This window comes from Anolis carolinensis, chromosome 4, assembly GCF_035594765.1.
Source record: "Anolis carolinensis isolate JA03-04 chromosome 4, rAnoCar3.1.pri, whole genome shotgun sequence".
In the NCBI taxonomy this organism is placed as follows: Eukaryota; Metazoa; Chordata; class Lepidosauria; order Squamata; family Dactyloidae; genus Anolis; species Anolis carolinensis.
In genome coordinates, this window is record NC_085844.1 from 216,911,822 (window position 1) to 216,939,513 (window position 27,692).

Here is a 27,692-nt window from a genome sequence, read left to right on the forward strand (position 1 = left end):
CTCACTTCAAAGGGATAAACAGTAATTAAATTATACCATCCCGTGAAAATCCCTTGGCTTGAAAGTCTGTTGGAATGCAAAATGATGTTGCCTGTAGATTAAAGAATAGACCATTCTCATTTCCTATAGAAGTAGTTCTAGAAACTAAAAGCAGCTGCTAGAAGGCTCTATTTTTTCCTCATTCACATACCCACTTCCACCCTGGAGGGTATGTGGATGGACTGAAATAAGGGTCTCATTCAGGATTTCAGGATTCAGAGAGGCTTCCATGGAGAAATAAGTTTTGTCTGATAGCCTGAACCGAATCTGTATGAACTGGTCAACCACCACTCATTTCTGCTGTGAGTCTTCCTCGGTTTGTAGAGAATTGATTTACAATCCTAAACTTCCAGGACATTTAATGAGTGGTTATTTATTTATTGTGTCAGAAGCGAATTGAGAATACAGTTATAATGTATAAAAAACCACAAAGTTACACATCAGTGGTGGAAATATGTAAACCTAACCTTAATAGCCAATTATGAGGAATGTTGAGAATTGCTACAATAGCTGGTGTCAACTTGCCTCTAAACAGAGGATTTCCATGAGCAGAAAAGGTCTTCTCTATTGTAAATTTAGCTTTTTTACCTTATGAAAGTGGTGAAACAGATATTTTCCCCTCCCTGTCATAGGATATCAGTCTGGTTGGTAAAGAAATTTGGCTGAACAACTTTTTTGTCCAATAAAGACACATATTGGGTGACACAGGCTATATTTTCTTTGATAAATGACTATCCTCCTCATTCTTTGAGAATGCATGATATTGACAGCTATCTTAGGTGTTAATTCTTGACATGACAATGCTAACTTCTTGAACTACATAACTACAGTAAGTTTATTTTCTCTTTTTTGGGGGTAATATTAATATCTCTCAAATTATGGGACTATCTAATAGTATCGTACAGACATTTTAAATTGTGCTGTTATTACACTTCATAGATCTTATAAAATATCATTTTCTGTCGACCTCCTGCCATTACATCATTATGAAATACTTTTTGTTATCCAGGATTCAGTTGTCTCTGTTAACTTGTGGCTGGAGGAAGAAGAGAGGCTGAATTTTATAGAACAACTTGTGCAATTCACACTCTCAGAAGAACTAAGAGACTGAGTCAAATTATTTTCCTTGTAGGCTGAGAAGAAAGAAATCAGATTTTGTGTTGCCCTTCTTGTTTAACATTAGGAAAATGTGTCAGATATCAAAAATTAACATTGTAGTTTTAATTACAAAAATGATGCACAGGCACCGAAAGAGTTAAAATGGTGCAATGCTTCAGCAAAATCAGCAGGTTGTTATAAGCAGGTGTGCCTATGGAGTTGTTTGCTCCTGTGTGAGCCTGCTAGGTGAGAGAAGCCAAGAGCAAAGAATGAAGAAGTTGCCATGGTCAGTGTAAGCTGGTGATGTATGGATTGTTTGTAGTTGGAATCATCCATGAAATAAGATAGAAAAAAGAAGATAAAGCCTTGACTTAATTAGGCAAAGATAAGGCTTTGTATTTATGCCTAGTTAAGTTTGATGAACTTTATTTGTGTTAAAAGGAACTTTGTTTTGTAAATACTGCAACGATGTTATTTTTGTTACAAGAAAGCCTCCAGAGGAAGTGAAAGACTGGTGTGATGGCACACCGGGGTTAAAAGGAAAACTATAATGTCTGACTATACCCTCTGATGTACTTCAGTTCTTTAAAATAAAGACACGAGGCAGGATAAAGTTAACCAAATAAGTTTACTGGAAACAAAAGGCAAAGTTAACTTCAGTCGGGGTTCTTGAAAAGCGAATCAAAATAGTATATTACAAAGACGAAGTTTGTTGGTTGAACTTAGTTACACTGGTAATAAATACTTGACTATATTTGTATAATATGAGGTAAAATACTTGACTATAATAGTAGTAAGTCACTTGGTAAAATACTCGACTATTGAAGTTAGAATACTGGACTATATTGTTAGTAAATACTTGGCTATAGATATAATACAGAACTAAGATGGTAAAGGACACTAAGCTATATTTGGTAAAGTACTATTTTGGTAGTAAAATACTGGACTTTGCTATGGTAAATTCTGGACTATGATGATTATATGGTAAGGTACTCTAAGCTATGTTGGTAAAATACATGCCAAGGATGCCTGTCTGGATTGCCAAGGAACCCAGACAATTTTTGGCCTTCTCCTCTAACACTCTGACACAGAAATAAAAGAGGAAAAAGCCTTTCAGGCAAACTTTTAGGTAGAAAGGCCTCTAGGGGTTTTTTAGCTCCACCCCTAAAACTAAGTACAAATGGAAAAGCCCACACCAAAGGGAGAACTAAACAAGGAAATGAAGCAGAGGAGGGAAAAAGCTAGGCCAAGACATCACAACTGTTCTGTTTTTGTTCATTTGGTCACTTTTTGGCTGCTGCTGGGTTATGCTGCTGAGGGTAGACTATACTACAATTCTTTTACGCGGAGGGTCTTTTGTTTGTAAGCCCACTCGTCCAACAAAATGCATAGGACAGACATAGCCTTAGTATAAGCTTACACAAATGTCACTTCAACTCCCCTTAAGAGCGAGCAGCCTTATTAGGAAAAGGTAGTTTATTTAGGTTCTGATCAGGGCACAAGAGAATGAAATTCCCACCCCCATTTTACTGGTGCATGGTGCTATGGCAATCAGAAGGAAGACCCCTTGCACAAATTATTGTAACAACATTACCTGTAGGCAAGAGGAAGTTAGAAATGTCATTCTCCTTATGCCCCAAATGTAAACTAAATGAACTATCTTCACCAATCACTATAAGTGATCTAGGAGATGGTCTGTTGAGGAGACATTACTTAATCACATAGAATGAATTACTAATTAGCAGGGGTAAGATATTGACAGTAATTTTTTTAAAAAATAACTACTTACGCATTTCTCAAGTGCAACTAGAATATACTTTAAAAGGAAAACATAAATTCAGTAGCATGGGGAAAAGCATGACTACTATTTGAAACATATGATATACATCTTTCACCATTCAGGGTGCATCTACACTAGTGAAACCACTTTAGCTGCCATGGCTCAGTGCTATAGAATAATGGGAATCCTAGTTTTATGTTTTTTATTCTTCTTTGTCAAAGAATCCTGGCACCTTGCCAAATGACAAATTCTAAGATTTTATGGCCTTGAGCATTGGGGATGGGTGGGTTAATGGCTCTACTACACATTCTCACAACAGTTCATATGTGAATATTATGTCAGTCTTTAGCCTTGGATAGTGCAGTCCACCATTTGCAAATTATAATAGTTCATAATTTAATCTCCAAAGGAGCACAGTTTTACAGTGAACATCATGCAGAGATTGCCTCTAGCCAGCCATTAGCCAGCTCTGTTTTTGTGTTGGATCTAGAAAGTGGCTGCCAGAAAATGCCTCCCATTCACCACATGATTTCTCTTGCTATTGCTTATGGCCAGCTTCCTGCAGCCTTAGCTGCTTTGAAACCACACACATAGAAAAGTTATATTTTTGGGCTATAAAGCAAGTGCGGCTTTATAAAGGTGGTCCATGGAATTTAAAACAATGGTTTGGTTTCTCCTAGAAAATCTACAAAATAATTGGGAAAAAGATAAGTTTAAACATAATACATAAAATAGGTCAGGAATTTCAAACATCTTTCCCCACAAGTTTGAATGTTGTCAAATTTTGGGTCCTAATAGCAAAAGATGTGGGTGAATTCTTTCATGTATGGCAGGGTGGATAAAATGTGACCTGAGGGCTGCATAGAGTCCCCCAATTTGAGACCCATAGGGACCACAGATGGACTAGTTCACCTAAGAAAATCAGAATATAAGAAGAGACCTGTTGGATCACACCAAAGATGCATCTAATTCAGTAATTTACTACCTCATAATATTGAGAGGGAAAAGCATAGGTGACCGTATTTTTAAGAGTAGAGAATTGCCCCTCTTATATCTTCAGCAATCCCCTTTCAAGTTCTGCCTCACCATCAGATTACCATGTGGAAACTTAAGAGTTGGCAATATATTCATCTTTTACATTAATCACAAGGTCAGTATTACTTTTATTTAAATCAGAAAAACAACAATATCAAAAACCAAGAGATCCCTTGCCTCACCCAAAGCCCCTTATATTAAAGGAGACTGACACCAGTTTAAAACCACTTCTTTCCATGGGATCCTATTGTTCTGCATTAAACCTCATAGGATAAAAGAGCCAATGCTCCAGGTTAAAACCATTGTTTTCCATGGGATCCTACTGTTCTGCACCAAACCCCATGTGATACAAGAGACTGCTGATGGTTGGGCAATGAAACAGAATGGGTTCTCATCCCACCTGTTTCTCAGTTATAAAGATGGAATAAAGTGCGATAAGAGGTAGGAGCTCTAAACATGATTGCTGGCCCATGTTCAGAGTTCCCTCCTTTCAGGACATTTCTGGCTCTTTTCAACCCTGGAACATGTGATGAGCTCCATGTCTCTTCATGCTTGAAAAAAAGCTGAAGTGTCCTACGAGGGGAAAATTTCTCAATGTGATGAGGTCAGATTGCCAAAGTTCCTTCTTTTCAGGACACTTCTGCTTCTTGTAACCACGGAAGGCTAGGCTATGCATGACAGCCGGAAGTAGTTCAACTCATTTGATTAGTTCAGTGCCTCTCCATGCTTGAAAAGAGGCAGAAGTGTCCTACGACTGGGAAATTTCTCAATGTGATAAAGTGGTTAGTGTCCTGTTCCTAACTACAAATGAGATCCAAAGGTTCAGAACCTGTAAACCATTGTCACTCAGATGCCAAGAGACAGTAAACATCAAAGAACAAGAGATATCCAGTATCAATCCATGGTTTAAAAAAAAAAAGTAGCTATAAATTAGATTCCGTATTCCAGATGCAGATAGTTTGTTAAATGATCCAGGGATCCTAAATACATCAGAAGGACTTTCCTAATCGGATAACTCAGAAAAAGGCTGAATTCATTCTTAGCAAGGTAGCTGAAGTTCATAAGTACTATTTATTGGCAATACATTCAGCCAGCATCCAGATCCTAGGAAGTATTTAAGAAGAGTGTTCTACAGCTGTATTTTTCCCAGTGCCTTGACTGCAGCCTCTGACTCCATCTGTGATTAATGGTTTAAGCCAGATGTCTGAGCCTCCAACTTTCTCTAGGGTTAGAGATACTTTCCTTCAGCTCCTCTTCTTGCCTTGAATCTGATCTGACTTGCAGAGTCAAAAGAGGACTTGGCTGGTCGTGATACATCTGCTGTGATTTCTCCATCTGGTTTATCTTTCATCTTTCTCACATGGCTGGGCATGATAGCAAGTTTCTATTGCCCAGTGTTATTCCTATCGAAGACCACAAATAGGACGTGAATGTAAATTCAAATGCATGATTAGTACCATGATTAGTAGACATTAATTGGCATCTCTTCTATGAATTACTTTAATCAGCTTTTAAAGTCATCAAAGTTGATGGCCACAATCCGCTCTTGCACAGATCACCATCTGCACTCAAGATGAGGAACCATCAGGAATGAGGAGGTGATCATTTAGGTAAGTGCATATAATTCTTCACAATCAATCTGAAGCAGCAAAGAAACCCTTGCCTATCCCAACACTGTATTTCAAAGCTCTTACACTCCATAAAATGCTATTTCTCTCATTCCAGCATGTAAACTACTACTACAACAACAAACAAAACAAAAAAGAAGAGTGTTTTGGGTGATTTCATTCCAGTGATATAAAAGAGATATAAAAATATTCACATATTTTCTTATCTTTCACTAGAAACATTGTCTCAGCTGGCACACCCCTAACCTGCCTCTTCCTGGTAATTGCCAGAAGATTTTTCATTCTTAAACAAAAGCAAAAAAAATTGAACTTTTTGTTTTATTTTCAGTGGACTTTACACTAAATTTGGAAAGAGGTTGAAAAACTATTGTTTATACATTTTAAGGGTGATGGTGGTCAAATGAATGTTTCAAAGGTTATTTTTTGCATTAAAATATTTTATGAAATTTTCACCAAAACTTTTGCATTTATTCTCATAAATTCTCATTTTTGATTTTATTGAATGATACCCTGGGATCACATGACACAAAGTGAAATATACATATTTTAATTAATAAATAGTGATGTATTGTAGAACATTCTCCCAGCATCAGTACTAAAGAACGGTCCTGTGGTTTTAAGCTCTTGTTCAGAGAATCATATATAACCATTTATTTTTTCCTCCAGTATAAAAATCAGGACCAGACCTCATGTTGAAGGTTCTTGAAAATTCCAATTCTTGGTTGTATTTGGTCTTATTCAAAATCACAATGTTTTGGTGATTATCCTTCTGTGAGCAAGTAACAAGTAGCATTTGTTTTTGTTTTTCGGACAGTTCCACACTTTTTTAAATGAGAATGTAAAACTTTTGTGACATCTCACCAATCAAATTAAAGCAAAATCAGGAGGAATAATGGAAACAGAAAAGCCTTCAGAAGATGTAATGAGGACAAATAGAGAAACTAAATTCAGCTCCTTTCTCCTCCATCACCAATTCTTTATTCAAACCCTAGTGTATATCTAATCCAGGGGCTGATAGCCTGGCTGTGATCAGGATTGTTCACCACAGGCAGCAGATTATGGGTGCCATATTTTGGTAGCAAATTGTTCATTATTTATTTTGTTATCCTTGTGTTCTTACTGGTGAGACTAGGAAGAGGTTTTCATGGTCTTTTGTGACTTGGGTGCCAAGACAACTTGGCTGACTTTTGATACTGTGCACCTGACTTCAATAGGAGACTGATGCCATTTACTGCTCTGGCTCAGACATCAGAATGTCTTGTTAAGACCTTAATTATGATATAAAGGCAACAGGTGTTGGTTGCTTTTTGAGCTGCTATTAGGGTTCGAAGAGCCAAAAAAACAAAGGCAGGCACTGTTCACAAATGGAGGCACTGATTTTTGTGTCAAATGGACACAAAAATGTGTGCTTATACAGAACCCTTGTTGGAGAATTCTTTTTTTTTTCTAGGTTCATTCCCATTGTTGCAGCCCAGCTGCCTACTCAGTCCCTTTTTCACCCAAACACCACACAGATGAACAAGAATAATATGCTTATTAAGAAAAGAGTACCTAATATAATTGGACAAGCTTCTACAAATTTTGATATTCACGGGTGTCCTGGAACTAAATCCAAGCAGATACCAGGGGTCCACTGTAGTGACTGAAAGTAATACTACATGTTTCAGGCACATCTAAATAGATTCAAATTAGTTAATGCAATATTAGAAACTGAATATCTCTGAGGTGCACACACAGAGTTCCCATGCTAATTTTCAAGAGACTGCTTTATAGTCTTGGAGCTATGGAGGACTCCCTCTTTCTCACACACAGATAGAATCTTTTAATAGTCCAAATGGAAACAAAAAGAGAGTCATTACATATATATTTATATACTTGAAGCCACAGGTGTAAGATGCCACCCTGCTTATGAAAACTTAGAACAAAAAACTTTAATTTCCCACAAACAAGATCATAAAAAGGGAAGAATGACATGTGACAAACTGGTATTTGCAGAAACTTAAAACTAAACACATATGTACACACAAACATATGGCACTCTCAAAAATTTTAAAACAACAAAATGTGCAGTGTCTTCACTAAAAAAGTAACAAATATGCAAATCTTTTTGATGATTTCACAAGTGTCATTTTATCCTTTAACACACTGTCACAGCTACGTTTCTCACAATTATCTAAAATTATCGGAAGACATATGTCTTGGATATGCTCCCCCCCCCCCCCACATTCACGCTTTTGCCATCCAAGTCCAGCTTGACATACCTTGCTGTTCAAGGAAGAAGATCAAACATGTTGTTTTATGAAATATATAGCATACCACTCAAATGTATAGTACCAAAGGCACCTCAATTAGTTTGGCACATGGGACAGAAATAAATGAAGCACCACTTCTCATAGATGACAATAAAATGGGTAAAGAATGAATTCAGTAATTTACAAATTGCTGCCTTGTTATGACAGACAAAATCATATGCTAGTTATAGCTTCCTCTCTCTGCTTAATAATTGAACCAACCTTGACGACCCTTACAATTAGAATTGCATGTCTGAGAAGTAAGCATAAGCATATAAACAATTGCTTGTTTCATTTTCACACACAAGAGTAAATCATTTCAAAGGTTTTCCCCATGCTGGGAAAAACTATGAGCGTTTTGTGCATATAATACACACATATATAAAATTACATTTTGGTTTAGAAAAAAACAAACTTTGAACTAACAAGATTTTTGTGCAAAACTCAACTCTCAAAATGTGAACCATCTTTCAGCAATTGAAAGTTTTTACAAAGAGATGTCTTAATGGGTTGAAACCCAGTGAAGATAAGAACATTTGCGAGGATATGTTTAATAAATGTTATTACATTGCTAGTAAAAAAAAATACCTGGGGGACACAAACATTTTTCTTTCTGGCCCTACCTCTTCTTTTCACCCTCATTTTCCAGATTGGCTCAAGTCTTGCAGCTTGAAATCTTGTAAGTTCTCAGAGCCATATGAGGTACCATAAAATTTCATTAAGCATGTTAAAAATGATACCTGTCCTCTCTTACCATTTCATCACATAATTTAAATTCCACTGAGTTCTAGACTTAAAATATGGTATCCCAATGGGTTCACTACATTCGTTTTGGTTAAAGTGCAGTTTTTGAGTCTTTTAAACATTGAGGGCAGCATTTTTTCCAACATATCAGGAACAGGTGAGGAAATTGATTTTCCTCAAAACTTTGGATGCCAAATTTCTAATAAAGTAGCACTCATTGCTCTCAGGTTAGGATCACCCAATTTATGGGAGGACAAATTGGGGGAAGAGTCAAAATAAACTTTTTTGGGGCAATTTCCTTTTGCTCCCTAAGTAGGAAGGTTTGGTTGTAAGCTACCTCATAATGCTTCTACTTTGCAAAAAAATAAAATTGCCTTTTAGGGTACCTTTATTCCTTCCTTGCATGATTTGTCTGTGGCCTGTGTTGGGAGGGCCAGTGCTGATGCCATTCCAAATGGGTTTCTCTCCCATCCCTTTTCTCTCTCGCTCTCCCTGCTCTTGGGAATTGTGGGAGTTGAAGTACCAAAAAGCACCGAGAGGGATGGTGACCGGGGCCAAATGTCTGCAGTGTGGAAACCTCATTGAAAAATACGCAAAACAACTGAGTGCACTAAACAGTGTGATAAAAGGTGGGGAAAAACTCCATTTTATTAAGAAATGGAGTTAGACTGAACTCTCTTCTTCTGAACACTTCCCAGCATAATCTAATGAAGTCCATACCTTCCAAACCCTGACTTTCAGTGTAGCCATATCCTCTCAAAACTGGTGAAGTCAGGGAGAGAGAGTTTGGAGGAACCAAAGACTTTGGTTCCATATTCCCTGTATCCACCTCCAGCAGAGAGGCAAAAGGCACTATGGGAGAAGATAGCTAACACTGGAAGTTGAGGATTGGAAAGTGAGGGAAAACAAGTAACACCATCTTGCTTGCTGGCGTTTTATAGTACCTCACCCTGCTCTGAGAACTGTTAAGGCTTAAAATTATGGGAATACTAGCAGGGATCAAATATGATGACCCTATGGTAATTTCTCCTGTGCTTCGTGGCTTGGAAATTAAATATCTACAGTGGGAATCCTATTTGGCTTGTGCAGGTTTTTCCCATTCCTTGAGCGTTTCCAAACTCTTTACAAATTCTTTTCTTCTGGGAGGCTACAAAAGGAAAGTGGATTTCTTGCTGCAGAATTTATATTTCCACTGCATGGAAGATGATGCAGCCAGGAAGAAGGAGCTTAACAGCTAAAGCAGGTCGAGCTACCTTAATATGGTTCCACCTGCTCCCTTTTGTGATTCTAACAACATGGGGAGAAGGAAGAAGAGGAAAGACCCAAACAAATTAACATGGAAAAGAAAACCTTGTGAAAAGCTTTATGGATGCCATAAATCAGAAACAACTTTCAGACAGACAACAAGAACAAGCTTCCTCATTCCTCTTATTGTTTTTTTTAAAAACTTCAGTTTCAGTATGATTTTACTTCGAACATCTCTAGAGCATAGTACAAAGTAGAAATCATAATTTTGTGACCTTATAGATGTTTTTGGACTGTAGCTCCCATTCATCCCCATCATTGGCTATGGTGGCTTGAGCTACAGGCCAACAACTTTTGGAGGGCTGCATAATTTCCACTCCTGTTATAAAGTGAATAAAGAAAATAAATAAACACATATAGGTAGTAAAAATTAAGTAGGGTAATTTTTGGCCATTTTACATTCCCAGTGGATTCTGCTCTTTGTTGACATTATTGTAACATTCTACACTGAAAAGGGAACTGCTGAGGGTTAATTGGAGTAGAGGATTGATGTTCCCTTTGGAAACTGAATTGGCCTTTCCAAGTCCCAAATTCTACCAGCAACTGCTGAAGAGAGACATAGATTTTCCTCATTCCTTGTTTTTCTTTTGTTGTTTTGTAGCTTGTTTAGAGAATGTGCAACACGCTGGTCCTTAGAGATTGTTCTTGATAGCAAAACATTGATAAGCAAGTCAAGGACAGAGGCACATTGCTGTTTCTAGTCACTGATAATAACAATAATAAATATTTTATCCCCCTCATTTCTGATGTAGTGGTAGAATTTTATATGAAAAACACCACCAGTAGAAGTGAATGGATGAACTAAAGAGGTTCTGAAGGTCATACGATGGCAGCATTTCTCAAAACAGGAACAATGAACAGGAATAGGAGAAACAAGAGTGAAGCAGAGCTAGAAAAAAAATTCTGCTAAATGGTGGCTCACCTACAAATTTCACCATAAATGCAAACTAGCAATATTAAATGAATTTCTTAATTTAATGCTTATGGCATACTAGGCAAGAGTGGAAGATAGGGATGCGTGATCCATTAAAATGATTTTAAAGTCATTACAAAACTGTGGGGCGCTGTCAGTACATTTCTAAAGTGTTCTACAGTATAGTTAGTGAAAACTTCATTACTTTAATGAGAGTAATGAAATTTTCTTACTATTTTGCATTTTGTTACTATTTCATAATTGCACATAAATTACTATAATTGGAGAAAATTCAGGGGCTCCCATCTCTCTCATTTTTATTGCTTTTGGGGTGAAATTTGCAACAATAGTAAAACATATTTATCACTGTTAGCCCACAAAAATTCAGAACGTTTCACTTATCCACGGATGTTTGGGAAATTTTCGAAGTTTGTATAAACATCATTTAAAAAACTTTAAGAGCTATTTTCTATACAATGAGAGGAGATAACACGGGATCATTCCTCCAACTTTCAAAAATATTCATACATTTACCGATTTTAGGGATTTTTAAAAAGTTTTGACAAGAAGAAATGGTATTTTGGAAAGAGAATGTAAATCGAAATGGCTCAGGGGGGCACAGAGGTGAAAAGAATCAGAATACAAGATAAATATATTTATATAGTTGATGCAGTGAATTAAGGGTGAAATATAAGAATATTGAAGGTATTGATGTATGGATGTATTTTAAGAAAACTAATAAAAAAATTTAAAAAAGGTTTTGACATTTTTTTAAAGGCCACAACAGTTATCTCATTCAATGTCTTTCATATTAATAAATAGAAATTAATATTAAGCAATTCTACATTTTCATAGAATCCCAGAGGGGATCCCCAAAGAGCCATCTAGCCCAACATCCTTCTTCCTGGCAGAAGTGCATCATCAAACTTCTACTGACAGATAGCCATCCAGCTTCTAAACTAATTAATATGCTTTCCCTATAGTATGGGGGCAATCAATTGAGGGATGTCTTCCCAGGTCAGCACAGAGATTTACTTACTAGAAGTATTCATCAGTCCTCCTCTTTGCAGATTCAACCATTCATTGGAACTCTCACTGGCTGCTGGTAGGGAAGGACAAATCTCTCTCCCCGCTACTCTGATTGTTGCTTTCCAATGCTGTTGCATTCTGGGAAATGTAGTTTAGGGCAGGGCCTTTTGAATTCTACATTTCCCAAAGTTCTGTGCTGTTTCCAGCAAACCCTGCTCACTCCCCCCCCCCCCCGTTCCTAATGCTGAGACTCCATTAATTTAAAGAAAAGGCAAGAAAAGGCACTAAGGCAGCCTTTTTGGCTTTTCTTTTCTTCCTTGTACTGAAAAGGAAACTGACTTTGGGAGCCTTCTAAGATTTACAGAACTAAAATGAAAAAGTATGGGGCAAGTTTCTATTCTTAAATGTTTGGCACGGGCCACACCCACGTGTAAAATATTGCCTTGTAAGTACAAAATTTAATTAATTTGATCCAAACTACAAGGCAAACAAAAAAAATCACACATCTAGTGGAAAACTATCCAGTAAAGATGATTTGGGACATGTTAGTGCATGGATACGTGATCAGAAGACTCTAAGGTGATATAACTCCTGCTGGAAAATACAACTTCAAAGAACAAGAGCATAACTACATGTTTGAATGCTCTGTTATGCAAAAGAAGTTCCTGCACATAAATGTCAAAGAATTCTCATTATAAAGTCAAACCAGATGCCAATTTTGATAGTGAAGGAGGAGCCCATGAAATGATAAAGTTATAAGAATGCCAGCTTACAATTATTTAACAGAGTAGCAACGAGCTTTCTAATTCAGGGTGGTAGAATCACCATTTAGTTATTCATCAAGCAAAATAATTGACCCGAACATTGTACAAATAACAATACAGATTTGTAATATGTAAAGAAAATCATTGGTTACTCTGTTCATTGGAAAAAGCAAGAAATGGACACATCCATTTGGTAGAAGCAAATCTTCTATGGATTTCCTGTGAAAAATTCTAAATTATATTCTGAGTAAGTATCATGAAAGAGTCAAAGAAAGAAATATCTAATCAATGTGCAAGGGGCTGCAATCATGTTACAGAATTTAAAATATAGTCTCTGATCCAGAAGGATGGTATTCTTGAATGTATTAAGAAAGCAAGGATGCTCTGATTTAGATTGAGGTCCAGCTTTGTCTTTTCTAATGACAGCAGCAAAAAGAGTTGGCATTGGTAAATGAATCAAAATGAGAAAGCCAGTCTTTACATTTTTAAAGAAATATAGACATGTATTTGACTATGCATGGTTACAGAGTTCCATTTTATCACCTTTACCTTCAAAACTATCCTTTTTTGCCAGAATTTGGCTTTGGTTCCACAGCAGTACACCTTAAGTAAATGACTATAAACCATTGTGATTTGCTTTAATCTAACTATATATTGACTTTCTGATCTGTTATATATGAGAATAGGGGTTATAATTCATTTATCAAATTTATCTTCTAACACTCGTTCAGTCGTTTTAGACTCTTCATGACCTCATGGACCAGTCCATGCCAGAGGTCCCTGTCGGCCGTCGCTTCCCCCAGTTCCTTCAAGGTCAAGCCAGTCACTTCAAGGATACCGTCCATCCATCTTGCCCTTGGTCAGCCTCTCTTCCTTTTTCCTTCCATTTTCCCCAAGCTTTCCTGTCTTCTCATGATGTGGCCAAAATACTTTGCCTCCAATATCCTTCCCTCCAGTGAGCAGTCGGGCATTATTTCCTGGAAGATGGACTGGTTGGATCTTCTTGTGGTCCAAGGCACTCTCAGGATTTTCCTCCAGCACCAGAGTTCAAAAGCATCTATCTTCCTTCACTCAGCCTTCCTTATGGTCCAGCTCTTGCATCCATAGGTTACTATGGGGAATACCATTGCTTTGACTATCGTTGCCAGTGTGATGTCTCTGCTCTTCACTATTTTATCGAGGTTGGCCATTGCTTTCCTCCCAAGAAGTAGACGTCTTCTGATTTCCTGGCTGCAGTCTCCATCTGCAGTGATCTTCGCACCTAGAAATATAAAGTTGTCACTGCCTCCATGATTTCTCCCTCTATTTGCCAATTGTCAATCGGTCTGGTTGCCATGATCTTGGTTTTCTTGATATTTAACTGCAGCCCAGCTTTTGCACTTTCTTCTTTCACCTTGGTGATAAGGCTCCTCAGCTCTTCCTCACTTTCAGCCATCAGAGTGGTATCATCTGCATACCTAAGGTTGATAATGTTTTTTCCAGAAATTTTAACTCCAGCCTTGGATTCATCAAGCCCCACACGTCGCATGATGTGTTCTGCGTACAAGTTGAATAGGTAGGGCAATAGTATACAGCCCTGCCGTACCCCTTTCCCAATCTTGAACCAGTCTGTTGTTCCGTGGTCTGTTCTTACTGTGGCTATTTGGTCTTTATACAGATTTCTCAGGAGACAGACAAGGTGACTTGGTGTCCCCATACCACCAAGCACATGCCACAGTTTGTTATGATTCACACAGTTGAAGGCTTTAGAATAGTCAATAAAGCAGAAGTAGATGTTTTTCTGAAACTCCCTGGCTTCCTCTATTATCCAACAGATATTGACAATTTGGTCTCTTGTTCCTCTGCCTTTTCTAAACCAAGCTTGGACATCTGGCAGCTCTCGTGCCATGTATTGCTGAAGTCTGCCTTGCAGGATCTTGAGCATTACCTTACTGGCATGTGAAATAAGTGCCACTGAACAGAAGTTTGAACATTCTCTAGCATTTCCCTTTTTTGGTATGGGGATGTAAATTGATTTTTTCCAATCTGATGGCCATTCTTGTGTTTTCCATATTTGCTGGCATATGGCATGCATCATCTTGACAGCATCATCTTTCAAGATTTTAAACAGTTCAGCTGGGATCCCATCGTCTCCTGCTGCCTTGTTGTTAGCAGTGCTTCTTAAGGCCCATTCAACCTCACTCCGCAGGACGTCTGGTTCACTCACCACATCGTCAAAGCTATCTTCTATATTTTTATCCCTCCTATACAGATCTTCTGTATATTCCCACCACCTTTTCTTGATTTCTTCAGCTTCTGTTAGGTCCTTGCCATCTTTGTTTTTGATCATGCCCATTTTTGCCTGAAATTTGCCTCCGATGTTTCTGATTTTCTGGAAGACACTTAATCAAAAAGAGATTCCAGGGTAGTGTATGTAACATTATTAAAATACAAGTGCAATATAGATGATGAGTGAAAAGTAAAAGGTGAAAATATTGTCAGTATTCTTTTTTAAAAAGTTATATTCGATTTTTTTTTAAAGGAGAGCAATCTCCATTTTGTTTTGTCGAAGGCTTTCATGGCCGGGATCACAGGGTTGTTGTATGTCTTTCGGGCTGTGTGGCCATGTTCCAGAAGTATTCTCTCCTGATGTTTCGCCCACATCTACGGCAGGCATCCTCAGAGTTTGTGAGGCACTTGTTTGTTACCACTATTTTATTTATTTATTTATTATTTAAACTTATATGCCACCACTCCCCTAGGGCTCGGGGCGGCTTAAAAGAAAGGCTAAAATCTAACAATTTAAAAACATCTTTAAAATATCTTTAAACAAAAAATCTCAAAAACTCAGTTTGACTTAGTTCCTCTGATTTCTCTGTTGAAAAATGTCTAGATGCCTATAGGTATTTACCCTTCATATTCTGGAGTGAATAAAATATTCTGTTTTGTAACTTTAATAAAATATTCTGGTTTGTACATACCTTTAATTTAAAGGAATAGAATTTCTGTGTCTACCAATAGAGTAATATTTTTTCCAAAGATGAGAAATCTTGTTTAGATTCATCATCACATGATGTGCAAGAAAAATGTCCCAATATCAAACACAGACATTTTCAGCACCCTCTTTATTTAAACATTTTGTGGATTGGTGTTTGTGTGGTTAGTACAATACATAACATTGAAGTGTGGCTCAATGATTTAGATGTTGGACTAGTACTTAAGAAGAGTCAGATTCAACTTCCCACAGGCCATTCTTAGGGTGCATATTCTATACTATAGAATTAATGCAGTTCGACACCACTATAACAACCATTACAGCACTATAACTACCATATATTCATGTTTGAAGCACCAGCACTATTTGGCAAAAAGGCAAAAGATCTTGTAAAACTAAAGCTCCCTTTATTCCATAAAATTAAGCCATGGAAGCTAAAGTAGTGTCAAGCTGCATTAATTCTAAAGTGTAGTCTCAAAGTAAGACAATGGAAAACCTCATTTGAATTACTCTTGCCAAAGAAAAGCTAGGATAGATCATTATATGTTGGAGTCAACTGGAAGGTATTCAACAAAAGAACAACTTTGAAAAATGTGATCATTGTGATCATGCTTTGAACATATCCTGAGATAGCATGGCTTATTGGACAAAGACAATACTGCTGTGAAAATTGGGAAATTGTAGGGAAAGAGAAAGACCACATTACTGATGGATTGAATGACCAATTCAGTTAAGGAAACCACATCCCTGTTTACAAGACCTTAGTAGAATGGTTGGTGATCCAGGATCCTGCTGATCTCTTATTCATAGGGTTGCCATACATTGAAGTTGACTTGATGCCGAGTAGAAATGTTTTTGAGTGTGAATCTTTTCAGTCCATAATTATTCTGTTCAAGATTGATGTGGGGAAACAGTGATGTTGGGAGACAGCATTTTTGACACAGAACAATGTGTGCAGAATACAGCCTGAATTGTGAATACTCTTTGAACACTGAAGTTCCCAAAACTTTCTTGCAACAGAAAGGCAATTGCCAAAATTACTCATTGCTTCCTTTGAAAAGAAAATTAGTGAAGAATTATATCCTTCACAGCAAGTAACAACATCTCTCAGTGAAAATGAGCCTCTTGAGGCAGTTGACAAATGCTCTCAGTGCTGTCTTGTCATACTAAAACAGCCAGATTTGAGAAGCAAAACATCTTTAGAGAATGAGGGGTTTTTTTATACTCTTATTCTCCCTTCCCCCTCACCTCACCATTTAGCAGCTAAATTTTAGCCAAAAGTTATGCCACTTCTGCAATCACAGCCATGTGAACCTGAGAAGTAATTATATTCACTCACCCCAACAGCACTTCCCCAGTGATCCAGCCATTCTTGAGAAAATGCAATCCAAACCACACTGGTGTGGTACATTTATCTAAAAATTCATTCACTGTGAAAAATGTGACCGGTTCTCGCCTCAAACCTCAGGGCAAATTAAGCCATCTCCTATTGCAAATATTAAACATCTTGTAAAGACACCATAGGAACAAATGAGCAGGTCTCTGGCTTCAAAGCAATCTGTGGACTTATTCCTTCCATTGTGTGTTATCAATTAACCTCCAGCAAGTGCTCAGGTTTCGCCTACTCTCATTCTCCTGCTGGTATCTGGAGAGAAAGAGATAAATTGTCCCAATTTTTTTTCAAGAGGCAGAATACTTTTAATAACCAAAATGTTTTTGCACTTTGAATAATGAGAATGACTTTTCTCTTTCAAATGCTAAATTATTTCAAGCTGAGCTGTTGGAAACCATTAATAATTCAAGCAACTTCTCTTTGGGTAAGAACAACATCTGCCGGTTAGTGCACAAACACAGCAACAGCTTGATTTTCAAAGTTTATTTTACTAGTTTCACCATTCCTGTTAAGTGAAAGGAAGCCTTGTTAACTGAAAGGAAGAGATTGTGATCATTTCCTGAGCAAGTGGAAGAGAACAGAAGACACAGAGACCTGAGGGACCTTTCCCTGAAGCTTTAGTCCTTAACTAAGCTAACTTCCTGCTGGTAGCAATTTCATCACAGGATACAAGAAATCAGGCTCCAGGCTTCATCTGAAGTGAAGTAGTAAAAAAAGAAGCCAGAGGTCAAAATGGAGAGAAGACACACAGTTCAAATAATGGCTGGATTTCATGTGTTTGAGTATGTTTGTTATCAAATGTGTTTTTTCCTTTCTGTTTTATTTAGGTCCATATCTTGGCTTCTTTTTCAGGTAGTCTAATGAACAAGCATATACAGGAAGTGGGGTTTTTAAAAAGGTTTTTCAGTCAACAAAAACTATTTCCAACCTCTAGCTCCATTCAAAAACAAAGACAATTTCAAAGGGGGAAACTACATTTTATATGAATGTTTTGCTTCTGAAATTTCTGGCACAAATTCAAAGGTACCCCAGAAATAATTCTATTGCAAATGAAGGGGAAGGACTGACACACATACTTCAGATGACAAAGGTCCCAAGTTCAGCCCTTGCATTTCCAGATAGGGCTGGAAATCCCAAAGAGCTACTCTCATCAATATCAAAACACACAGAGCTAATGGTTCAGGATTCAGCCCTGTTAGAAAAATAGCTTAGAAGCGTTTGGTGAAGAGCTATACCTGAAGTCAGGTAGTTGCAATCCTAAAAAAATAAAAACAAAAACGCTCATATATGTTATAGGTCAATTTTTGTTGCTACAATGGGACCTGAATCCAATATTGAACTTGTGAATGAACCTGTTTATAGAAGCTGTGAAAATTCTCCAGAGCAGGATACTGGGTGATGCGGGATCTGGGGTGGAGAAAGAGAAGAATGGAAAGATATGCAGATATGAAGGGGGCGGGCACCTCTTTCCAATACTGTTGCACTAGTTACTCCCATTACTGGAATATTCTATTAGACTCAAATATCCTAAAGGTACCAGGTCCTATTTGATCTCTTCCAACACTACGATTCTGTGCATAAGAATCATCTGCAGAACCATCCTTAAATGTGATTCCTTGCCTATGAAATTCATGGGTTTGCCATAAGTCAACAAGCAACTTGAAGGCACATATACATGCACACAAACACATACACACTACATAGTGACCACAGCATTAGTGCAGATTATTCTTATGCCTACAATCATAGAATCATAGAGTTGGAAGAGACCACAACATAGAGGAGGATGTTCACCCATGGGCCCCAAATTAATAATTACTCCATGCTGTTTTAAATCCCTTTTGCCTACTTAGGTTTACTTCATTCTGGTGCTCTGGATGTGTAAAGCAGTGATCGCACCTGTTCACAGTGATTGCTGCATCAGACCAGAGGCATTTTTCGACAGCTTCTACCAGGGTTTTGCTTTGAAATGCCTCTTCCAGTTGATTTTGTCAATATCTGTTTATTCACTAAAATCAATTAAGTATATAATTTTTTAAAATGTAGAAAGAAGGTTAGGCTGCACATACTAGCTATTCCTATGCTAAGCTTGGGGATAGGAATAAATCCTCTGAGATGTGACTTGAAGGGCTAATTACAATAAATGAATTGCGGGAGAGAGATATGGCTGCCATCATATGCTCTTGCACTAAATTTTTGCCTTTTTGGCTTCAGTATGATTACAGATCATGATAAATATTCATAATGTTGTGAGTGAATCTAATGTATATTTATAATTATTAATTCAAATGATGTCAAAGCAGCTAATTAGGACTGGTTCCAGGCTCATTAATTCTTGTAGGGTACTTTTTTATGCCAGTATTTGAAAGATTTAGAACTGGGTAAATGTAACTGTCTAGTTGATATTATGTAAAAGAATTGACCCTGTGCATTACAATGATGAGATATTAGCAAGAACTTTATGGAATTTAAAGAATGATTTTTAAAAACAGCATGCCCCATTTAAACAGTCTAAGGATGGTGTAATTTCTTAGATGTATTTGGTAGGATTACTAAATGTGAACAATGCCATTAATTTTATGTGAACACTTTCAGGTTCTGAGATCCACAGAAGCAAATTTTCTTCTTAATAGTTTTCTTCTGACTGGAGTATTAATATCCATATTATTTGTGCAAAATGAAAAATGAAGAACTGATCAAGACAATAACCAAAATACAAATATAGCCATCTATGCATGCCTATATTTACTTATTGCTAGTTTGCATGTTTGTGGACTGTTTGTTTGCTTTTCTATTCTTATTCTCAACTTGTATTAGTCAACAGCAACCATTGTATTCGTCCTTCTCTGTCCTCATAAGACAAAGCATGTGAATTTGTACAAGTGTATCCAAGTAAAACTACTTTAATATGGTTAATAAATAAAACTAAACTTGTTTCTTTCTCTGCCAGACTTTATTTGTATGGGGGTGAGTAAGGGACCAGTTTTTTTTTTTTTTGGCTTTTGCTTTGAGAATTGATTCCTCTGCTTGAAAGATCTACTAGTTTCTCTCACATTTTCCAACACCAGCTACTGTCATACATGTATTAAATGTGGTGAATCTCTCAGACTGGATCCACACTGCCATGTAATCCATTTTCTGAATTATCTGCTTTTAATTGGGCTATATGGATCTCTTCACACAGCCCCTCGAGCTGTGCCATTTCACCTTGTGGCACTCTGTGCCCTCCCTCCTTCCCACATCACATGGTAGGAATGGAACATTGATGCCCAGTCCCTGTCCCCATCAGATCAGTGAAAGGGCAAAATACACTCACTTCTCAGTCATAACATAGGAAATATCTTGCAACGCTTCCCCTCCACTTTGGAAGAAATCAGGGCTCAGTCAATCCAGCGTCATCTAATGGTGTTCAGCAGGCCCTGTCCAGAAGAGGAAAAAGGAGTCAAAAACCCCCAATGTGATGAGACCATCTGAGTCTACACTGCCATATAATCAAATTTAAAGCAGATAATCTGGATTCAGAAACTGGATTATTTGGCAGTGTAGATGGGGCCTCAGACAGCTATGATTTTAACATTAATATGATGGAATACACAAGAATTTAACGTCACACATTGTAGTACTCAAGGTCTTGGATTTAGATGTATTAATCCATCCATTTTATTTTCTTTCAAAATCAATTTTAAATGAAGCTCACATTCTTTCTAGACTGAACATGGAGGCATTTGCAAATTTTGTTATATTCTTATAAAGAATGAATTGAAATAAAATTATCACAATACCTTAGCCATGTCTTCCAATATTTCCAGCACACATTTGTTCAAACAATATGAGGTTGTGGTCAAAATGGCAAAAGTTATTAATGAACAAGCTAGGAGAGGCTGCAGCAGCTTGGGTTTGCCTGAGGCTACTAATAAAGGCAAGATGGATGGATAATATCAAAGTGACTGGCTTGTCCTTGAAGAAGATGGGGGCGGTAAAGGCCGACAGGGAGCTCTGGTGTGGGCTGGTCCATGAGGTCACAAAGAGTCGGAAGCGACTGAACGAATAAACAACAACAAACTAGTAAAGGCAAAATTCTGCCTACTGCTCTCCTTATCCCTCATGAGTTAGTTGAGTACAAGCTAATTGGGCACTCTGAGCTCAGTATGCAGCAATTGACATAAGATGAAAACAAAGAGAAAAGTGGGAAAGGAAGAAAGACAAAGGTACATTTTAAAAGTTGCTTTAAAAACCTAGAGAGTTCAGGCAACTGAGGGCATGTCTACACTGACCAGAAATTCCAAGATCACCAAAACTTCACAACTGTTTCCATGACACACACATTCTGGCTTGGGTTATTATTCTTCTCAACATTCAATAAGTCTTCTGTTGGTACCACAACTGTCTCCATGACACACAGCTATTTCCAGAAGTTTCTTGATTCATCCCTGTGTTGCATCATTGTAGGCGAAGTCAGGGGACATTGCAGAGTGCTCACATAGAACTTCATGGCTGCCAGGGAGGGCTGATGCAGTTGCAGCACATCTGGATCCCTGTTCCAGATTTAGTACAAGGGGGCCCCTGGTGGCACAGTGTGTTAAAGCGCTGAGCTGCTGAACTTGCGGACCAAAAGGTGCCAGGTTCAAATCCCGGGAACGGACTGAGCGCCCGCTGTTAGCCCCAGCTCCTGCCAACCTAGCAGTTCGATAACATGCAAATGTGAGTAGATCAATAGGTACCGCTCCAGCGGGAAGGTAACGGCACTCCATGCAGCCGGCTCTTCTGCTTAGAAATGGAGATGAGCACCAACCCCCAGCGTTGGTCATGACTGGACTTAACGTCAGGGGAAAACCTTTACCTTTACCTATGTGCTAGATTGGGGCCAGTCCAGAACAGATTTACACTGCACCAACCAGTGTAGATGTGGCCTGAGTTAGATAGTCCAATAGCCTTGCTAAGTAGAAGATAACTTCCTAAATTCCAAAAGAAAAGCAGAATGATTTCATGAGAGAGCATAGATTGATCATAATTGCTGGATGTCAATGTTGCTGTTCTTGGTTATCCTATTACTGGTTGTGTTAATACCTACTTGTTAGTGAGAATTATTTTGTCTAAGATGATCATAACATTCACTCAGTGAAATAAGAGGAACTGCTGCCATGATAGTCTGAGTTGACATGCCTCAAGACTCTGCTTTATTGCAGCCTACTCAGTCAGTCACAGTAGAATTATTTGACTTTATTTTTCTTTGAACCTGATGAGGATAGGTACATAAAAACAATTGAGTCTATTCAAAACATGTCTGAAACCCCCAGCCAATTTCCTCAGTCATGTGGAAAATGGTCCTTGCCTTGAAAATCTTTCATGCTCTAGAGACCCCAAGGAGTTATCTTTCTTCCCTGTGAGCTATGTGTCTGAGAGAAGTTGTTGTAACCACAATATCAGATGCACATAAGGACTGGCAATCATTTCTTGCTATGAAGTTATTTTTGCAGACACTTTTTACTGTATAGCTTTTTCTAGCATCTTTCTCTCTCTTTTATCGTTGTATATACTTCATCTCTGCTTTTATAATCCACACTGTTATACATCCCAGGTCCATCATTTTTATGGTAGACTTAAGAATAAGATTTCCCCTCAATTTCTTTGTGGCTTCAAAAATATTACTAGTTTTTATAAGTCTATGGAACAGTGGTGAGAGTAACAGTTATGCATACAGATGACACATGAGTAAGTCACTTCCAAAAATTGTGCACTCCTTTCATACAATTTAATATTTAAACTGGAGGATTATTCATTATTACCTCTAGTAATCAGACATTAGAGACAGATGGCATAATTGTGGCTTCGACTGAAAGCTGGGATGTCCCTGGTTCAGGTCCTATAAATTCATTAATGAATCCATTAGTTAGGTAAGCTATTTGCTCACACACAATTCTCGGCTGCAGTCACAATTCCTGAAAGTGGGAAAAACAATACCTCAGATCAGGTTTTCTCCATATGGTGCCCTCCACATGTGTTGGATTGCAATTCCCATCACTCCCGAACAAGGTCTTTGAAAGATTATGGGATTGTTATGGTATGTTCCCCAGAACCAGGAATTAAGATGGTTTTCTAGAGGAGACAAATACAGATTTTTAAAATGTATAAAAGATGTTGTGAAAACATACTATCACATTTTTAAAAACAATTTAAATTTTGCCATTTAAAGCAGTTTTAAACACCCTGTTAAAGTATTTTTCTCTTTTAAAAAGTCAGTGGCTAAAGAGCTGTGCTTGATGGTGGGAGGATAGTAAGGATGGGGCCATTGTAGCTTCCATAGTGAGATAGTTCCAGAACTAAGCGGAGCCACTGAGGGTTCATCTACACCAGGGGTCCCCAAACTAAGGCCCGGGGGCCAGATGCGGCCCTCCAAGGTCATTTACCTGGCCCCCACACTGATGTATAATATAAATTTTTTATATCTGTTTTAATAATGAAATATATTGTATATACTTATGATATTGATAATAATATTATCATTTTATACAATACAATAATAATTATAATATCATATAATAATATTAATTATATGTTATATATTACATATAATATTACAGTATAGTGGTATAGTTCAATATAGTAATATATAATGCTAATATTGTGCTATGCTAATAATACAATATATTGTATGTACATACAGCTGCTCTGAGTTCCCTTTGGGGTGAGATATAAATGTAGTAAATGAATAAATAAATAATTTTAGACTTAGGCTCGCCCAGAATCTGAAATGACTTGAAGACAGACAACAACAAGAATCCTAATTAACCTGACTATCTCATTGGCCAGAAGAAGGCACACACTTCCTATTGAAAGTCTGATAGGTTTATTGTTTTCATTTTTAAATATTGTATTGTTCTTTCATTGTTACTGTTGTTGTTTTGCACTACAAATAAGACATGTGCAATGTGCATAGGAATTTGTTCGGGTTTTTTCCTCAAATGATAACCCGGCCCCTCAACAGTCTAAAGGATTGTGGACTGGCCCTCTGCTTTAAAAGTTTGAAGACCCCTGATCTACACTATACACTTAATGTGGTTTGACACCATTTTAACTGCCATGGCTCTATGCAATGGAATCATGGGAGCTGTAGTTTTACAAGCTCTCTAATCTTCTCTGCAAAAGAGTGCAGGTATCTCACCAAACTACTAATTCCAGTGAAAGTGGTGTCAAACTATATTAATTCTACAATGTAGATGTAAACTGAGAAGGCCCCCTCTCATATTCCCTCAAGATATTTAAGTGACATTATTAAAAGAGTGACCTTTCCTGAAGACTGCAAGATCTACACAAAAATCACATGTCAGAATTTGGTTCATAAAACAGTTTACCACTCAGCTCTATAGAGATTTATTGTTCAAAACTAGCACTTTGAATTGTGCCTACAAAGAAAACAGTACCCAATAGAGCTGGCTGCTTGTGAGCTTGCTATAACAAGTCCCGGTCAACTGTCTGACTGTTATTCTTTGGGTCAAACGAATTTTGCAAACACTTTACGATGGTCCATGTAACAATAATCAAATTGGGATGTAACTAAGACATGTGTCATTGTGGCCAGATCTGAAATCTTCAGGAACAGGTACCAGTGGTTCCATCATCATCATCCTGTAGATTCCCCATGATTGGGATTCATGGTGGTTTATCAATGTAAAATGATTACAGTACTTGTACAACCGAACTCCCAGCCATTGCCAAAATCTAGACATCCAGACAACAAGCTGAATCCCAGACCAAACTTTCAGAAGAGGCGCAACCCTATCCAGCATATATCGAGGCACCATTTCATGATCAGTATTTTGACTGACCAGATCCATCTTTTTGTATATGGATTAAGATTAAGTTTGGTCATTCTTATCTCATTGCTAACACCAGACACTAGACATCAGAGTGGTCTATTACTATAAGACCCTCCTTATATGTAGATGGAAAGTACAGGTAAATGGCATGGCATATAGGTGGCATTGAACCTCAAATGTCTTAACATCTTCAGGCATGGAAAGAATTGACAAACTAATATTCACAGTGTAAATATCGTTCTAACTACAGTAGATACCTAAGTATCTACACTCAAATCTGAAACCCATATGAACCAAATTTAGGAGGCTGCTATATGTGGACAACCGAGACAATGGATAGGAATTATGTTGAACGCTTTAATATGGCTTTTGTGCTAAGCATTATTATTCCATGGCCATACCCTACCATAATTTGTTAGATGTTCTAATTATCTTTTAATCTTACATGCATGTGTTTCCCATCTGCTGGCTTTTGTAAGCCAATAAAGAACACACTGAGTTAGTCAATGGCTAATAGTTTTCTCCCTTTCTGTTTCCAAAATTATGAATTTGCAACACAAAATACAAATACACAGGAGCCTCCCAAGTTTATTGCTGTTATATTTGGGTCTTGGTCATCTGGTGTTTTCCAATACTGCAGTTAAATGGATGTTTAATGCATAAAATCTAGCTTGGAATTATTTTGGATGCCAAATTTAGTTTTATACAATAGACCCAGAATTTGGAGCAGCTGGAAAAGGCAAATCTTAGAGATTTACCCCTGTCCTTCCCAATAATAATGTTCCCTACTCATGACTTACTAGAATCTTTAATCTAGAATCTCTTTTACTGTCAAGAAAGAGGACTAAACTCTGAAATCTTCTTAGGGTTTCCTTTTCAAAACTGAGGAGTGTAAATTGTTAGGCAGCTGACTTTCTTAATGATTGAAGAATTCCGATTCCTTGTAGACTAAAACAACAGTTGGTACAAATGTGAATTGGAAATGCTAGCATATGTTTAGGGGTTCTGTGAGGATTACTGAAGAAACCAATATTTTCTGTTCAATGTTCCAGTTTAAACTGAGCAAGAAAGTGAAGATTAATGTCAGTAAGCCATAGCCAGTTGGTACTTAAGTGTAACATATCAGATTGATTCCAGATAGGGGTACATGTCAATGCATTACACTTTAATAGTGATGATAAAACATTAGAATAGACATTGAAATTTGAAAATAGGGGGAGAAAAAACAATCCCATGAAAGAGAAACATGAATTCTATTTGGCTTCAACCTGTATGAAAATAGGGTACGTGCTTAATGTTAGAAGCAGACGTTTATTCCCTGGGCTAGTTCTTATTGCTACTCCAACTGCCGAGCAATTTAAAACCTATGCATTTTTATAAGTGTCCATTTTTTATGTTTGATGAAAATAACCCTTTGGCACCAGTTAAATGATAAATGGGGGAAAACAGGAATGATGCATTGCCAGAATACTAATAGTACAACAGTATGGGATCAACAACTTTTAACTATGCAACAAAGAAAGGTTCTATGATATGCTCTCGGATTGTGATGGATACAAAAGATTTCAACAGACACACAAAAGATAGAGGTACTCAGGTAATATTAATATCAATATAGGAGACCATGTGATAAGAAGGAAGAGTTAGTAATTGTTGTATAAGTGAGGGGAAAATAAGTAATTGTGGACTGAATCTTAAACAAATATTCAGGGAACATGTTTATTGGGTAATGGGAATCTTCACAGTTCAGAACTGATTTTATGCAAAATATACATATGATTGCACTGTGTGGGATTTTCTTTTTGTAGAAATATTGCTTCTTGTACAGAATATGTTACTTCCTCAAAAAGTGTTTTTGTTGTGGACTTACTCTGCAGAACATTTCTATGTGGTTTTGCAGTTTTTTTAAGTAGAAAATGCTGTTTTCTCCACAAAAACAACCAGATGAAAATTTTGTGTAAAATAAGTCCTGTGTTGTGGATAATATCCAAAACCTTTCTCAAATGCTCTCACAATGAGAAAGGAATTGATAATGTTACTCCTTGCTTCCTTTTAGAAGAAAATTAGTGCAGAATTAGACCCCTAAAATATGAACATAGGGGGAAAGATCATATAAACACAAGTAGTGGTTGTGCTTTGTTACATGATTTTCTTGCTTTTTTTCTATAGGCAATCTTGGAGGAATGCCAGAAGTCTGCTGGCATGTTAGTAATAATGGAAATAATTAAAAGAAAATGGCATGTGAGATACTAGTTGCTCATTGCTTTGCCAGAGCCTCGGGTATTCTCATCAGTACAGGAAAGCAGCCCAAAATCTAAGGAAGCATCAAAATCATTTGATGGCTCAAGGATCAGAAGATGTTCTTTCCTCCACCATTCCCCTGGTAGATTTTATTCTCTCTTCTTTGGTTTTTTTTCTCCTCTCAGAGCCATTCCAGTACTTCAGAGATGAAACTTTCGTGAAAAGATGGATAGGACCAAAGTAAGCATACCCTCAAAGGACAACCTTTACACAGGTGAGAGAAGACCTCAAGCTTTCCTAACATGTATTTAATTTTTCACAGTTGCAAAGATCTGGAGACCACATCACCTCCCCATGGCAAAAATACACCAACTTGGAAAAAATTACCATACCAAAGGAGAAAATAAAATAAAATATTCTTTCTGTTGTAGAATTTTTGACCTGGGCTGATTTTTATCTGACTTTTGAACAAACATCTGCTCATCAGAAATACACAGTGATACAATTTCCCTGTAAGGTTTCTACCACCTCAGTTATGCAACTTTGACTTGGTTCAAATAGAAGAAGTGTAGGAAGAATGGGGAAGAGAGAAGGGAAAGAAATGAGTGAATATTCTGACTTCACCCTTGGTGTCCAAAAGT

General features: G+C 37.4%; 2 long non-coding RNA genes across 3 annotated transcripts in view; one reads left to right on the top strand and one right to left on the bottom strand.

Annotated features, from left to right (window-relative positions):
- Positions 1-1,317: 1,317 nt before the first annotated feature.
- On the top strand, positions 1,318-27,493 carry LOC100566488 (uncharacterized). The gene is made up of 4 exons (XR_506303.3): positions 1,318-1,423; positions 5,461-5,562; positions 27,237-27,291; positions 27,374-27,493. It is a non-coding gene; the product is annotated as an uncharacterized LOC100566488 (long non-coding RNA).
- Positions 5,005-27,692, bottom strand: part of LOC134298454 (uncharacterized) — a 41,501-nt gene continuing 18,813 nt past the window's right edge. The window contains exons 2-5 of one of the 2 annotated variants that reach the window (XR_010005552.1): positions 22,955-23,089; positions 20,310-20,412; positions 18,346-18,400; positions 5,005-5,355 (exon numbers count right to left, since the gene is read on the bottom strand). This is a non-coding gene — a long non-coding RNA (uncharacterized LOC134298454). The remainder of the gene's footprint in view (positions 5,356-18,345; positions 18,401-20,309; positions 20,413-22,954; positions 23,090-27,692) is intronic. The other variant, XR_010005553.1, reaches the window with a different exon arrangement.